At 31.2% G+C, this 16,629-nt stretch overlaps 1 non-coding gene across 1 annotated transcript; it reads right to left on the reverse strand.

The window, feature by feature from the left end:
• Positions 1 to 8,416: 8,416 nt before the first annotated feature.
• On the reverse strand, positions 8,417 to 8,488 carry TRNAH-GUG (transfer RNA histidin (anticodon GUG)). Its single transcript has one exon. It is a non-coding gene; the product is annotated as a tRNA-His (tRNA).
• Positions 8,489 to 16,629: the final 8,141 nt, after the last annotated feature.

Below are 16,629 nucleotides of genomic sequence, written 5' to 3' on the forward strand. Positions count from 1 at the left end.
AGTACATGAAGGACATTGTGGGAATCACGCAGGAGGACGGTCACTAGTAAGAACGTTAATTCGCACAGGATATTATTGGCCTAAGATGGAAGAAGAGGCAACCAGTTTCGTGTCCAAATGTGATAAATGTCAAAGGTACGACAATAATATGCACAAACCAGCTGAGTTACTACATCCTGTTTTAGCCCCATGGCCCTTTATGAAATGGGGAATAGATATCGTAGGTCCACTTCCACAAGCAAAAGGTCAGGTAAAATTTCTACTTGTACTTACAAATTATTTCACTAAATGGGTAGAAGCAGGGGCATTTAAACAGGTACGAGAAAAAGAAGTTAAAGACTTCATATGGCGAAATATAATATGCGGCTTTGGAGTACCAAAGGAGATCGTGTGTAACAATGGACCACAATTCATTGGAGCTCAAGTTACAGAATTTCTTCGAAGTTGGCAAATCAAAAGAATAACGTCTACGCCATATCATCCAGTGGGGAATGGACAAGCAGAATCAACTAACAAAGTTATTATCAATAACTTGAAAAAGAGGTTACAAGATTCAAAAGGTAATTGGCCTGAGGTGTTACCTGGAGTACTATGGGCTTATCGTACAACGACCAAAACAGGCACTGGAGAAACACCATTTTCGATGGTTTATGGTACGGAAGCCTTAATTCCAGTTGAAATAGGTGAGCCAAGCACACGATACGATCAGGCAACGGAGGAATCTAATAATGAAGAGATGCGGGTTAGCCTAGATTTACTTGAAGGAAGAAGAGAAGCTGCTTTGATAAGGATGGCAGCACAAAAGCAAGTAATAGAACGATATTACAATAGGAAAGCACGCCTCAGATTTTTCAAAATTGGGGACTTCGTGCTTAAAAAGGTGTTCCAATCTGCAAAAGCTGCTAACTCAGGAAAGCTAAGTCCAACATGGGAAGGACCATACAAAGTCCGTGGCATTGCGGGAAAAGGAGCATACCAGTTGGAAACAATGGATGGTAAAGTTTTACCCTCACATTGGAATGCTGTCCACTTAAAAAGATACTACTTTTGAGAAAGTACCTACGGTCAGGTATCATCGTGTTAAAATTTCTCTCTTGGTTTATTAATATTTTACTAACGATTTTAGATGTTAGGCAAAATATTATAACTCGTGCCAAATGATGAGTCACAACCTGCAAGGCAAAATGGAGTATTCTTAAATTCCTAACCCAGGGTTACAATTAATCTGATGGAAATACACACGAGTTAGGCGGTCTTCATCTATAATCGCACCTTCGGGTCCCACATATCTTTCTGTTTTAGGAAAAAGGGCCAAAATAAAAGAAATAAACAAGTGCTCGAGGCTTCATACTTCACCGCTCAAACACTTGGGGGACTATAATATTGTACATAGATACGTGTAGAAATGCAGATACGCAGATACGAATATCAAACGATAGAAGTCAAGTGTTGAGAAAAAATTATGAAGTCTTCAGCATTCACGAGAACAACAGAGTCATCTCTCAAACTCATAAACAAAGTCACCTCTCAAACCCTTCTTAATATGTAAAGATAGGGTCATGACTATGTACTGAAATAGGTTATGAAGAAAAACCTTGTTTATTTTATGTTATTCACAAATCTGTTACAAGAAAAACAGTTACGAGAAAGTTGTAGATGTATTGTAATACATGTAACAGTCAAACACTTGTTAAAAGTTTATAAAAAAAACTTGCCAAAGTTGTTTCATACAAAACGTGTGTATTCCTATTTCTTTCATCGTATTATAACACCATTATGAAGTTGAGACGTCTTCTTCAATAAGTGTCGATAAAATAAAAGGGCCCTCTTTTATAAACCTCATGTTAATAAGTCATGAGAAGAATCATAAAGCATTTTCAAAGGATAAAAATGCTAAACTATTCTATAAATCCTAAATAAGTAAGGAAAAGGCAAGAATAGAACACATTGAAGTACTAACAAAACTTCTTAATATAATTAAAAAGACTAAGTAGAAACTTAGTCAATAAAAGTTTATACAAGTTCCCCATCATGATAACTGGGGACTTTCACCAAAAAATTCCTTAAAAACTAAGGGATAAAACCATCATCCAATTGAAGGGGTTAGCACATCAGAAGTTGCAATATTAATTTCACTTTCAGCCACAAACAAGGTGGCAACTTCTGAAGAAGCAACAACAGGAACGGTTTCAGCTGAGCTTGAAATGTTAGGATCAATGAGGGAAGCAAGAGTCACGGAAGCTTCAACTTCCACAAACTGAGTCATAGAAGTTTCACCCTCTGAAGCTGGGATTGCAACATTTTCAGCTGAAGCAGGAATTGTAATCCCAATTGCTGCAGTATTCACTTCTTCATTTAAAAGTTCTTCTGTTCCAGGAACTTCAAGTGCAGGAGAAGGAGTATCAATAGACTGTTGGCTTTTCTCGATGGTATCTACAACTTTGGCCAGTTCAAACTGCAAGTCAAAACCTTCTTGAGCAGCTTCCGTCAAAGCATCACGACGAGATTTCAGGAAAGCCCAACTCACCTCTATGTTAAAATTTTCCTCTAGAAGTCCATATTCCTTTTCCCACATAGCAAGATCGTTTTTTAAGATTTGATATTCAGCTAAATGGGAATCAAGGGAAGCTTCAAGAGAAGCATGAGAACTCTTCAAGGCATGAATCTCGTCAGAAGAAGTCTGTAAGTCAGCCTGAGCTTGAGTCAAGCTTTGCACTAACTCTCCTGCATATTCTTCCTTCCTAGCCAAAAGTGCCTTCAGCTCCCTAACTTCTTCACTAGCCCTGGATAATTGTTCTGACAAAGAGCATTCCAAAAGCTCTTTGTCTCTTTTCAATTGTCTTGAAGAGGCTTTGACAGTTGCCAGTTCAGAAGTTAAACCACGGTTTTGCTGCTCCAGGAGATTTTTATCTTCTTGCAACTCCTCTATGGTCCCTTGAGCATTCTCGAACTGCTCCTTCCAATTGGTTGCTTCAAGCTGGGCTCCCCTAGCTATTTCTTCGGCCTCGTGGACAGTCTTTTCAGACTCACGAGCTTTTCTTTCCAGTAGGAAAATTCTTCCCATTAATTCCGTGCCAATAAGGTTAGCCTACAGAGATAAGTCATAGAAATGAGAGATTGAAAATAATTAAAAAAAAACTTGTTGGTAAAAATACCTTCAAAGTAGAATGCACTACGTCATTCATCAGAGTTAAGCAGCTATGGCTCTCCATCTTCTTCTTCTCGATATCTCCAATTAGAGGTTCGAGCCAAACATCGGCTCTGCCGGTCTTCCTCAAGAGGCTATGATTGGCAGGAACCTCCAAAGTAACATTTCTCATAGTCATACTTCCACTGCTAGAACCTATCTCTGTATGATGAACAGAGGGAAGAGGAGCAATGGAAGGAATGGAAGGAAAAGATGTAGAAACCAACGCAGGAGCGGAAGCAGGTGTGGTAGAAACAACCAAGGGAACGGATATAGGAGCAGTAGAAACTGGCAAAAGAACGGAAGTCGTCAAAACTAGTAAAGAAATACTTACGGTTGGCAGAGGAATGGAGGAAATAGGAACAAATGAGGAAAGAGGAGCTTCATCAAAAACAGGGCCGAGCTCGCCACTCCCGAAACCACTGTCAAAAAGATGCTGAATTGACTCATTATTATCTCTTGGTTCGGCGTCCTCGTCAGAATGAATCAAAACAGGCTCGGTGGTGGAGGTTCGAGCAGGAGTGTTTTCAATTTCATCATCAATGATTATTCGTCTCCTGACCCTTGGCCTGGTAATTAGGGAGGTACCCTCCTCTTCTTCTTCAGAACTTTCCTTTGTAGCTTTCCTTTTAGACAGCAAGACTCGAGCCTTATCCAAATCAAGAGCAGCATTCGCAGACATGCGAATGGCCATAGCTACTTCAGTCGTCATTCCTCTAATGCCAAATCCTGATTAAAGGATGGATATACATGATTAAAGTTGAGGAAAAAGTGCTTAACATGTAAAAAAAATATATAAAAAGGGGGATACCATGTGTTTTGACCTTCCAGCCATGTAAGGAAGAAATTGATTTCCAAGTTCTCTGCTCCCTAGAAGCAATCTTCAAAAGTGAGTCTACCCAACCACGGAAGTTGGGAATAGGTTCCACATCTCCCATGGTTGCTACAAAAAACCAAGAAGGGACGAGGTTAAAAACAACTTTCTTTTGAAATTCTCAAAAGTAGGTACGGTAAATAAAAGGAAACCTACGTTCAAAATTCCACTTCTCAGGGAAGGGAATATTTGTTTCGCCAATCAAGTCCACCGTACGAAGAGCAACGTAACGGATATACCATCCACGATCTTTGTCATCCTCAGGATTTACCAAAACTTTTTTGCTCCTTGCAGTTAAGGTAAAAACCCCATGGCGTATTAAGTTAGGATGGTATAGATGAATGAGGTGAGAAAAGGTGAAATTGACATTGGCCTTGGAGGATAAATATCTCAAACAAGCCACTGTTCTCCACACTAATGGACTGATTTGGGCCAAACAAATTGTAAAGAAACGACAAAAATCGAGGATAACTGGGTCAATCGGAGGATTAAAACCTAAAGTGAAGGGGTAAGTGTAAACAGAAGAATACCCACTTTTAAAAGAGGAAATTCTTTGATTTGGGGAAGGAATTGACATTCGGAGACTATCCTTCCAGTTACAATCTCTTCTTATGGTGGGGATTGTAAGCTCGGTTACTATTGTTGGGTAAGTATCGGCTCTTTCTAAATTTTTAATTTGTTTTTGAAGAGACGTTTTGTCACTTTCAAAAGACAAATCGCTGGGAACTATATCATCAACTGAGGGTTCTTGAGAAGAATCAAGAATTTCCCTACTTTTAGAAGAAGGGGCTTTTGGGATAGAACTCCTTGAAAAAGAACCAGAGGAGCCGCCTCGCGTAGATTCTAACCCTGTTCGAAGCCTACCTCCTCCGCCTCTTCTGTGTCTAACAGGGGCGTTGGGGAATTGATCTAGAATTGGAACTTTTTTACGGTTAGGGTTTGAAGAAGACATTGTTAAGAAGGAAGTATGTGCTGAAGATTTGTGAAGAAGACAAAGGAAGAAGAAGTTGTGTGTAAAATGGGAACCGTCAACTTTAGAAGTGTAATGATGAAAAGCCTATAATAAAGGCAGCTAGCACTTCGTAAATAGTGAGAATGAAGAAGTCTCGAAAAAGGGTATGAATAGCGGAATCAATTAGAAAATGACACATGGGCAGAACATTAAATGGAAAAGACTGTTGAGGCGTTAATACTGTCATGAGCATTAATTGTGGCAAAAATTCCTTTTACATGAAGATCTACTTCCCAATTATTTAATTGATAAAAAAAATGGAAAGTGGGGGGACTATCTGTATTGGGAAAAAATTGAGTTTATATTAAAGATGATGTGACATGACACGTGGATTAGTTAAATAGTCAAAGCGCAGCAATTGACTAAGAGACATGGATGGAGACATCCACGGGAAGAAGAATTTAAATAGGCACGAGACGACGTATAGATACGAGTCTCGTACCAATTTAAATTATTTACAGCCAACGGATTAGAAGGCATTGAAGGCAAAGATCTGATGACAGAAAGGAGTCCAAATTCATTATTAAATACTTGATACGTTACAAAATTGGTATTTAATAGGAATGATTGTATAACGGCTTATTTAATGTCATTTATTACTCATGATTATATCATTAAAACTGAGGCTTCATTCCTTTACCTAGAATTATCTATAAAAGGAAGAAGTATCATCATTTGTAAGGACACGGAATACTATTGAGAATTTATTGAAATACACATCTATTTGCTTTTTTACCATCGTTCTCAAAAGTATTTTATTTTTGTCTCCTGATTATCAGTAACCCGGATTTCTTTTTAGCTTTGACCAAAGACTCAGATTTTTGGTTAAACACTTTTAAGTTCATGGACGTTCTCTTTTCATTATAATAACGAAATAGTTGTGTCTCGGGGTAAATTCAAAGGACAGAATACTATATAACGCTATCTTTTTACATACATCTCTGAGATACTACATAAGATAAGGTTGATGGAATAAGTATATAACAAATCCAATGTAGTCCTATAGGTGGGGTATGGGAAGGGTAATGTGTATGCAAATTTTACCCCTATCTTGTGAAAGTAGAGAGGATGTTTCCGATACACCATCGGCGATGGAATAAATAATTACCTTTCTATATTCTACAGGCCACGGTCTCGGACCTCGAAAGGATACTTTTTATGCTAGGTGTGGTGTATGAAGAATATATATGCACTGATGCATGTCTAGTTACACTGCACTAATTAATTGTTTATAAGATTTAACTAGGACAATTCTAGTACATTTCCCGTAGCAGCCATGAAAAAGAAATTAAACCTTTTGAATTGAAAGAATTCAAGACTCCAAAGTACATTCAAGTAGTACGTTTCTTTCCTTCCATTTTCTTTTTTGGTAGTGGTGTCTCTTTTATCATGCTAAAACATAAAACAAAAACATTAAATCTCTCTGGTTGGTGAAAAGTAAAAAGTCTAAAGTGAAGGGAATGGCTTAATTAAATTAGAAGACAAACATTGCATGATGGACAGAACATGGTAAAAGAAGCTAGTATCTTGCAATCTAGTACTCAATATCTTTTAGACTGATCTTTAATGACACTAGATCAAATAAAATATAAGTAATTATAATTGCAATGGGCAGCATTAGTATAATTAAGGACTACCCAAAATTCTGAAACACAAGTTCACCTAGTACTTTTTAGAGCTTTCTCTCCTACTTAATTAAGAGAGGCTGCTGCGTGGATTTTGCATTACTAATTTTACCAATCCAGAATTAAAGGCTAAAAGCACCGAGCGTGGTACATATAAAGTACAAAAAATTAGTGGATTAAAGCACAAACACACACACCGAAAGGTGACAAAATTTGTCAAAGCTGATTTATGTATTACCATGAGTTTACTTATCACAGCTGTAATGAACTCTCGATTAAATTATTGTTTTTCTATCCAAAAGATAAAAGTGTCTTGAAAATTAAGTGTAGTTTAACTTTTAGCACCATAGAAAAACGTTTACACTATCACGTCACATAACAGATAATAACATTTAATCACTTATGAAAACTGATAAGTGTGATTTTGTTACCTAGCATAAGGTAATTGATCTGCTATAACATATTAACTTACATTAATTAACAATGTAATCATGTTTATAGCAAATAACTCGTCTTATTTTCAAGATTATAATATGCATAATTATGGCATATGCCTTGATCAGCATTTAAGAAGTCAATAATAACCACTCGACAAGAGAATCAAATCTTTTTTTCCTTGTTATATAAAGCTAGTAAAAACCAAAAGCAGTACTGTAGTCAAAAAGCCTAAGAAAAGGTTACGCATATGTGCTGATCTTCTGCTAAACGCCGCGTAATAATTAAGAAAATATAACTGCGACGGCTATGAAAAAGAAGAATCCTTGGCGGATCTCTGAGTCTGAATTTGTTAATTTGAATGTGAAAGTGACAATGAAGAAACTACTGCAAGTAGCACACCACAACATATTGGCCAAAAAAAGAAATCTTTTTTTTTTTTTTTGTATTAACTCTTTGAAAAGTTAATGGAGTAAATTTGTCAGAAAAGTTTTCTTTAAAACTTTATTTGGATGCCACAAGCACTTGTCTGGAACAATTTGTATGACTAGACACAGAATATACGGATGCACAATGATAAAAATAAGTTGTTTTTTTCCAGCAAATAATCGTCACTGTATTAGATAATAATAGCTCTCAAAGAGTCAAAGAATACAGCAGCATTGTTTACCATCCAACTAGGAAAAGTAGAAACTCTAAGTAATTTTATGTAATAGCGAGATAAAGAACTTGGCTAAATTATGTGCTAAGACATTCCAAGATCCAAGAATATATACAATATTTAAATTGGCAAAGGATGGGATTCGAGCCTAGATGACCACCATCCAGATATCTGCAAAGGAATTCACCATCTTCCAGATATCTTTATAAGTAGTCTCTATCTCCCACGAGACTGCCATCCTTTTTCTTATCATATCCACCACATTTTTCGCGAATTGTTGGTGCTTCGACATTAATGATTTTTCCAATAAATTAAATTGGGGTGCTAAAGGCTTGAACCAAATGATCACAGCTATCCATAGCCGCCACTCCAACACTTAACATCGTCTTTTCCAATTGTAACCCAGCATGCAAACATAACAACACCATCTTATGCTGACCGAGATTAAGTTGAACGAGCTGAAAGTTGGCTTGAACGTGCTGTTAAAACGTGGACCTAATTCACATACGCTAGATTATACATACATAGTGAAAAAAGAGTGCGTTGATTAATGAGTCTCAAACTCATGGCGCATTAACATGAAACCCAACCCACAAAGTAAATCACAAAAATATATGTTTATTGTGGCTGCTGGGATTCGAGCCCAGGTCTCCACGGCCACAACGTGGAATTCTCACCACTAAACTACAGCCACTTTTGTACTACATTGTCCAAGTACTTTTAAATAACTAGTTCTAATATGAAGTACTTAAAGGTAACAAATAAATTCTGGCTTAGATGATTATGAGAAGTCCAAAATTATTGGAACTGGAAGCTAACTAAAGAATTTATTTGACTAGTATTTGCAAACACAATTGCAAGGCATGTTAAAGAAGAAAGATTTTTCCTTCTTTTTTCCTTAAGATTTAGAAAAGAGACATCAAGGTTCAAGTATAACAATGATATATGAGCTTCTCAGTTATTAGACCTCAAGGAGGCAAAACATATGAATTAGAACAATTAAAAAATCATCATAACAAAACATGTCGAATTAAATTACGTTGAGTATAACTTATTCAAGAGTTAACAAGGATTAAAGAATAAATGTGACATGTATAATCTCTTTAACTTATTTAAGTTTTCTTTTTCGAGCATGACGTCTAATTAATTAGTATTCCTTGTGCTGTGAGTTTTTGGTTCGATTGTTTCGTGCCTGATTTAATTTTTCTTCCACTGACTCCAAATTTTCTCTAGATATATACACCAAGAAAACTTTGTAGTTCTAAGCTCCCAATGTTTACCTAGTGCTCAAAGCCTGTAGAAATGACACCAAGTAGTCATTCTAAAGAGTTGCTATTTAGGAATTAGTCAATATATCCTGAATTTTAGTTTTTAAGTTTAATTTTTCGGAGCAAAAGTGTTCTGAATTATCTTAAATAGCAGCACTAAGAATGACTGTTGTGCAGGCCTTAAAAGCCTAAATTAGGCCCCAATCATGAAATCCCAAATTGGCCCAATATTTGCTGTTTGAATGGTGATCCATTTACCGTGGTGGTCCATCATCTAATCTTTTGCATGCTGTAGCCATTTAGGCCCATACTTACGATGCAAAGTATTATTTTCCTGATCTAATTGATTAAGACAATTTTGATAAACTAGTCTTAGAATACGCGCGTTGCGCATGTAACTAAGTCGATGACTTTTTTAAAAACCGTATAATTACTATTAAATATAATATGTTTGTATTATAAACCGTTCCATGTTATTTTATATTATATTTAATAGTTATACAAACATGTATATTTATTCTTAAAATATATATAGTTTCAGTTGAAAATGCTTATCTATAAACCCTTCCATTTTAATTTTTCTATTTTTCTGATTTTTATTTTTAATTCAAAGCTTCTAAAAGCCTCTTAATCTAACTAGTATTAGTACGCGCGTCGCGGACAAATTATTTCAAATTGCGATGTATGTTGTTTGAATCATAATAACTTTAAATATATATATAACCTTAAAATATATATATATATATATCTCAGATAAAAATTATATAACATGAGAATTTAATTATAAAGCAGGATATGAAATTATTAATCAAATCTCGTAGTAGACAACCAATCTTTTTAACATATATTTGTAGCAACCTAATCCCTTGATTTTAGTACTTGCATTTCGTTCCGTTGTCAATATTAAAGAATACTAAACATGTCATATTGTGATCTGTCTTGTTTAAGCACATTAGATCATATTATTTTAACAAAATTCTTACAATCACTTTATTTTTATCAGGAAGTCAAATATGTCTTATTCATCACATCATTTTTATGTAAATTCTTTTTTTGTTTTGTTCTTTTCTTATAGTTATTGTATTATTTAATATTTCATATTATTATACCATCATATAATCTTTGTTAGCTTATAATTAAATTAATGTCTTGCTTATTATCCTTTTAATAGTATGTGATAAAAATAAATATTTTATTCTCGAAATTTGATATATTTTTATGCTTTTATTCCTCTTATTCATAATATTTTAATCATTTAAATTTGTCAGTAATATTTTTAAATATAATTAATTATTTTATTTTATCTATATTAAAATTAATTTAAAGTATAAGTATCCTCACACTACCTCTATTTTCTTTTTAATATACATTCTCTTTCCTACTATAAATGTTAATTAGTTTTATATTAACATTTTACCTATAACCAAAATAATGTCATATTTTGTTTTAAATTGTAACTTTTAATTAGTCTAAAATATTAATACATAAGTTATTTGATTATCATGTTCCAAATGTATTGAGTTATCTTATAATTAATTTTGTAATAGATGCAGTTAAATTTTCTTTCTTTTTTAGCTATAAGATAAAATTTAATTTTAATTTTAATTTTCATTATTAAGATTACCAATATTAGAAATTTATTTTGTATTTTTAAAAATTTATTTAATCATAGAAAAAAATTCTTAATTTTATGAACACATTATTTCTAAATATTGTAATACTATTTTTACTATCATTTTAATTTTTTACGTAATATTTTTTTAAAAAGAATTTCATCTCAAACTCAAATAATTCTTATCATTTTATTTTCCAAACTGAACCACATTTTCAAAAAATTATGCTATGCATTCAAACTCAAACTAACTGCACTTGATTCAGATATTAATCATAAGTCTAAAATATTAATACATAAGTTATTTGATTATCATGTTCCAAATGTATTGAGTTCTCTTATAATTAATTTTGTATTAGATGCAGTTAAATTTTTGTTCTTTTTTAGATATAAGATAAAATTTAATTTTTAATTTTTATTATTAAGATTACCAATATTAGAAATTTATTTTGTATTTTTAAAAATTTATTTAATCATAGAAAAAAATTCTTAATTTTTTGATCACATTATTTCTAAATATTGTAATAATATTTTTACTATCATTTTAATTCTTTACGTAATATTTTCAAAAACAAATCTCATCTCAAACTCAAATAATTCTTATCATTTTATTTTCTAAACTAGACCACATTTTTAAATAATTATGCTATGCATTCAAACTCAAACTAACTGCACTCGATTCAGATATTAATCACAGAAAATATTTTCTTAATTGTTTGAACATATTATATCTAAATGTTGTAGTAATATTTTCACTGTCATTTTACTTCTTTACATAAAAAAAATTAGTTTTAAGATACAAATTTAATTTTTCTAAAATTACCTATATTAGAAATTTATTTTATAATTTAAAATTTTATTTTTTATTGTTGTTTTACTTATCATAAATAAGACTTCAATTTTGTGGTATTATTCATAATTTGATCATTCGCATATAGTAATGTGTGTGATACCTATATTAATGTATATTGTTCAAAAATAAGGTCAGGTATAAAGCTTGTACTAAATAAAGAATTATTATTTCAACTTAAAATAAATGTGTAAGATACAAAACGAAATTAACGAAATTTTAATTAATTCTTTCTCAAAAAAAGATACTTACCATAACTGAATTATACACAAAATTTAATTAAAGATACCTATAGTAATGTATATTGTTCACAAATAAGGTCAAATACAAAGCTTGTACTAAATAAAAAATTATTATTTTAACTTAAAATTAATGTGTAATATATAATGATTCTTTCTCAAAAAGGATACATACCACAATTGAATTATACACAAATTTAATTAAAAGTTATATATAGTTATAGTATATTGGTTTGCTTAATGAAAATTGCATCCTTTTTTTTTTTGTGTGTACGTCTTTGGTCATTAAAAAGAGAATATTTTTATTTTTAGTTTAAATTTTAAAATAATTGGTTTTGATTAATTAAAGAATGAAATTCAACTTACAGAAAATCTTGGACTACTACTTCCATTAAATATGTTTCCATATAATTCAAATTTTTTATGTTGTCTTAAAATTGTCAAGTGGCTTCATTTTAGCTTGCCACTTGGCTTAACCACATGCTTTACTACTCACTTTTTAATATAATATAGATTTCTAATAAGTTAACATAATTTTCCTATTTTTTTAATCTAATATATAGTCTTATTACGTTTTATGTGGCTTTTCATTAACTCATAACTTTATTTAATATCATTCTCAACTACTTTTCTTTAATAATATAAGATAAATATATAATTTTTTAATTATAAAATAAATATTTATTTTGTTTCAAAAATATTGCTCGAAAATTTTAAATTATTTAAAATTGTATATTTACTTTATTTAATTTTCTAAACTTATGATTTATAAATATCCTTACATTATCTCTAATTTATTTTTATTGTTCACTATTTTTAGGTTTTTATTTTACTATTAGACTTGAGTTATGTGGACTTATATTATGACTTTTCTTATCATAATATAAAAAACTTTCTCATCTCAAATTTAAATAATTTTACACTTTTTCCTATGATAAAAAATCTTAGTTTTTTTTTTCTTCTATTTATTCTTTATTATTGATTTTATATTATTCAATACCTAATATTATTACATTGTCATGTGAATTTTTATTAGCCTGTTTGAATTTAATATCTATTTTGACCACACTCATTCTAATATAATATAGATAGAAATTAAAATACTTTCTCATCTCAAATTCAAATAATTTTTATCATTCTATTTTCTTAATTGGACCATATTTTCAAAAAATTATGGTATGATTTCAAACTTAAACTAACTAAACTCAATTCAAATATTAATCATAGAAAAATATTTTCTTAATCTTTGAACACATTATATCTAAATGTTGTAGTAATATTTACATATAAAATATTCGTTTGCACGATTTATCAATATTAATATGAATTTATTTTTCTTGTTATTAAAATATCTTTTGCTGATTATTTAATTTTTCTCTTACCTTATAATTAATTTGTATACTTTATGTAAGATCTTATTTTGCTGCTTGAATTTATTTAGTTTTTAAACTCAATAAATCTTTAATATCTTAAGTAATTTTTAGTTTTATTTTATATTTTAACTTACTCCAAAGTATAAATAGTCATAGGTTATCTCAATTTACGTCTTTATATTTTTTTTTTCTATTATAGTTTTTAATTAATTTTTCACCTCCATATTTCTAGCTAACATAGAAGAAAATCTATGAGTGAATCAATATATAGATATAAATCTAGGTATAGATATAGATATTGATACAATTATACATATAAATTTAAATATAGATATATAGATTAGATTTGTCTAGATCTATTTAGATTATGCATAAGATTTATTAGACTACCTTCATTAATTATGTTTCTATATGTAATTTCTAATCATTAATATTGTCCTAAAATTGCCAAGTAACTTCATTTTAGCTTGCCACTTGGCTTAATATCATGCTTCACTACTCTCCTTTTAATATAATATAGATATAGATAGTTAATGTCTATTTTTCTATTGTTGTTTGAAACATATTTAATTTTACATTCTAATTTGTTCCAAGGATCACTTTGGCGATTTTATTGTGGAATATAACATGGATTTAATATATTAAGCTTCCTATGAATATAAAGTTTCTATTGAATTTTGAATTATGACTATATTTTAGTGCCTTTGTTAAGTTGAGAGATTAGAGATATATTTAAAATAATAATAGAATCATGCTAAAGAGGGATGATTTTTGTCCAAGCGAGAATTTGTGTGGTATTCAAAGATCAATTTCTAGAATCTACTTCAAATAAGGAAAGATTTATTAGGAAAATTATTAAATGACTATTCTTAAATATTAAGGTAATAATAAAAGATTATTTTGTCTAGTGTGAACTTTATTTTAAATAGGTAAAAAAAAAGGGAACGATATTTCGCTAAAAAACTTCGTGCTTTTAATATAGTAGTATAGTATAGTATAGATAGATAGATAGATATAGAATTAGGTAAAACAATATGGAAGGAATTATTTTATATTAATAAATAAGGAATGAATTTATGTAAGTAAAATCTTGTGTATAATTCATATACAAAGAAATCTTTATATTAAAAATAAAGACTCCTGCATCAAAAGGACTTTAAAGTGCTCCTTTTTCACCTAATATAATACGTTTCTATAAACTATTAATACGCCAAAATTTTATTGTTACAAAAAACTTCCTAAACCTAAATGGTCGAAATCTAGTCTAGTGTAAATGGAAAAGTGCGGGAATTCTAGAATGGTAAGGAATTGAAAAGTCAAGTCCCAATTTTTAGGAAAATAATTAAATGATTATTTCTAAATATTAGAGAAATAATTAAATGGTTATTCCTAAATATTAGAGAAATAATCAAATGGTTATTTTGTACAATATAAACTCTATTTTAAAAGGATAAAAAAGACGAATGATATTTCGTTAAGGGTCTTCGTGCTTTTAATATATTATAGATATATAGATAAGTTTAAAATATTGTATAGGAACGAAAAAAATTTATTAATCAATTTACAATGCAAGGGTTGGTGAGAGAACTGAGCAACAACAAGAATTATGGCGATAAATGCATATTTTTAGCGCTCCCATATATAATAAAAAATAAAATATATATATATATATATATATATATATATATATATATATATATATATATATATATATATATATATATATATATATATATATATATATATTATTTTGTACAAAAAATATACATATTTAACTAGCATTTGTCCATATATTTTCAAATTTATTTTGAAAAATCTGATTTGGGTGAAATTTGGTTTGAAGATGAATATGTGTTTGGACATACGTTTTCAAAACATATTTTCCATATCTATTTTGGAATTATTAGGTATTTGGCCCATTGAGCTGGTTTTGGGATTTGAGATTTTGTCAAAATATAGGCAAAATCTATGGCCAAACATGTGTTTGCCAAATAAAACCCAAATTTATTTTGGCATAATCTATAACCAAACGGATCCTTAAATTTATGCCATGTGGATACCAATGTATAATCTATATATATCTCATGTAAACTTGTATATGATCAAGAAGAATCTCTGTTTGTTACATGGTATCAGATTGCTTAGATTCTTTCTATACGTTCTCCTCTTTTCCGGCTTCATGCCATCATTTTCATCTCAATCTAGTTCTTCAACCTCTAGTGTTATGGCTGCCCCTTCCTCTCTTCCAGTTTCATCCCAATCTGCAATATTTCTCTCTAACATAAAAAAAACTTATTCCCAATGTTCTTGATTACACCAACTACATGCTATGGAGAGAACTCTTTTTACCCGTATTCAAAGGTCATGGAGTTTACGATTTTATCGATGGGAGTTATGTTTGTCCTTCACCTATTGTTCTTAATGATAATGGCATCTCAACTATAAACTCAGCCTTTCAACAATGGATTCAACTCGACTCTATTATTCTTTCATGGATTCAAGCTACTATTTCACAAGAGATTCTTCAAGCTATTATCAAACCCAATCATACTCTAACCTCTCGTGAAGTTTTGCTTCAAATAGAACGTTTGTTTCGTGATCAAGTTTCCTCTCGTACTCTCCAACTTAAAGTTCAGTTTCATAACCTTAAAAAGGGCGATCTCTCCATTAATGAATATGTTCATCGCCTCAAATCTATTGCAGATGCTTTAACCTTTATTGGCAATCTCATTTCTGAGACAGATCTTGTCCTTCAAATCCTCTCTAGCCTATCTGCTGAATATATTTCCGTTAGTATCTCTATCTCTACTCGTGTCTCTCTTCCTTCTTTTGTTGAAACTCGTTTTCTTCTTTTTCTTCACGAGTCTCAATTGGTGAGTATCTCTACTCCTTCAAATCAATCAACCATAACCTTTGTTGCAAAAAAATAATTTTCTACTTATCATGGTCGAGGTCGCGGTAAAAATTATAATGGAGATCGTAACTCTAATGGCGGACGAGGTAGAGGCCGTCATAATCATGGATACTCAAAGCCTTTTGTTGCCATGCCTCATTAATTCAACCCTCGACCTCGTGCTTCCTCTATTTTAGGCCCACCACAGCAACAATTTTCATCATTCCCTGGCTACTCTTCCATTCAATGTCAACTTTGTTTCCAACCAAATCACTCTGCCTGTGAGTATCCTTCTCTTAACTAAAAAGCTCTTTTTTTCAATCACTCAACCTCATCCTGCAGCTGCATCATACTCTTCATCAAATGATGGTCATTGGTCTGTTGATACCGGTGCTCGTCATATATGAAACCTAGTGCTACTAATCTATCCTCAGTTTCTCCGTATAATGGTAGTGATCGTGTAATCGTAGGTAATGCTGCTCAACTTCCAATCTCATACAGGGGTCATGGTAATCTTTCTACTCCCTTTTAATATTTTTCTCTAAAAGATGTCTTAATTGTTCCAAATCTATCCACTAATCTACTTAGTGTTCGAAAATT

Source organism: Nicotiana tabacum, chromosome 18 (genome assembly GCF_000715075.1).
Source record: "Nicotiana tabacum cultivar K326 chromosome 18, ASM71507v2, whole genome shotgun sequence".
Lineage (NCBI taxonomy): Eukaryota > Viridiplantae > Streptophyta > Magnoliopsida > Solanales > Solanaceae > Nicotiana > Nicotiana tabacum.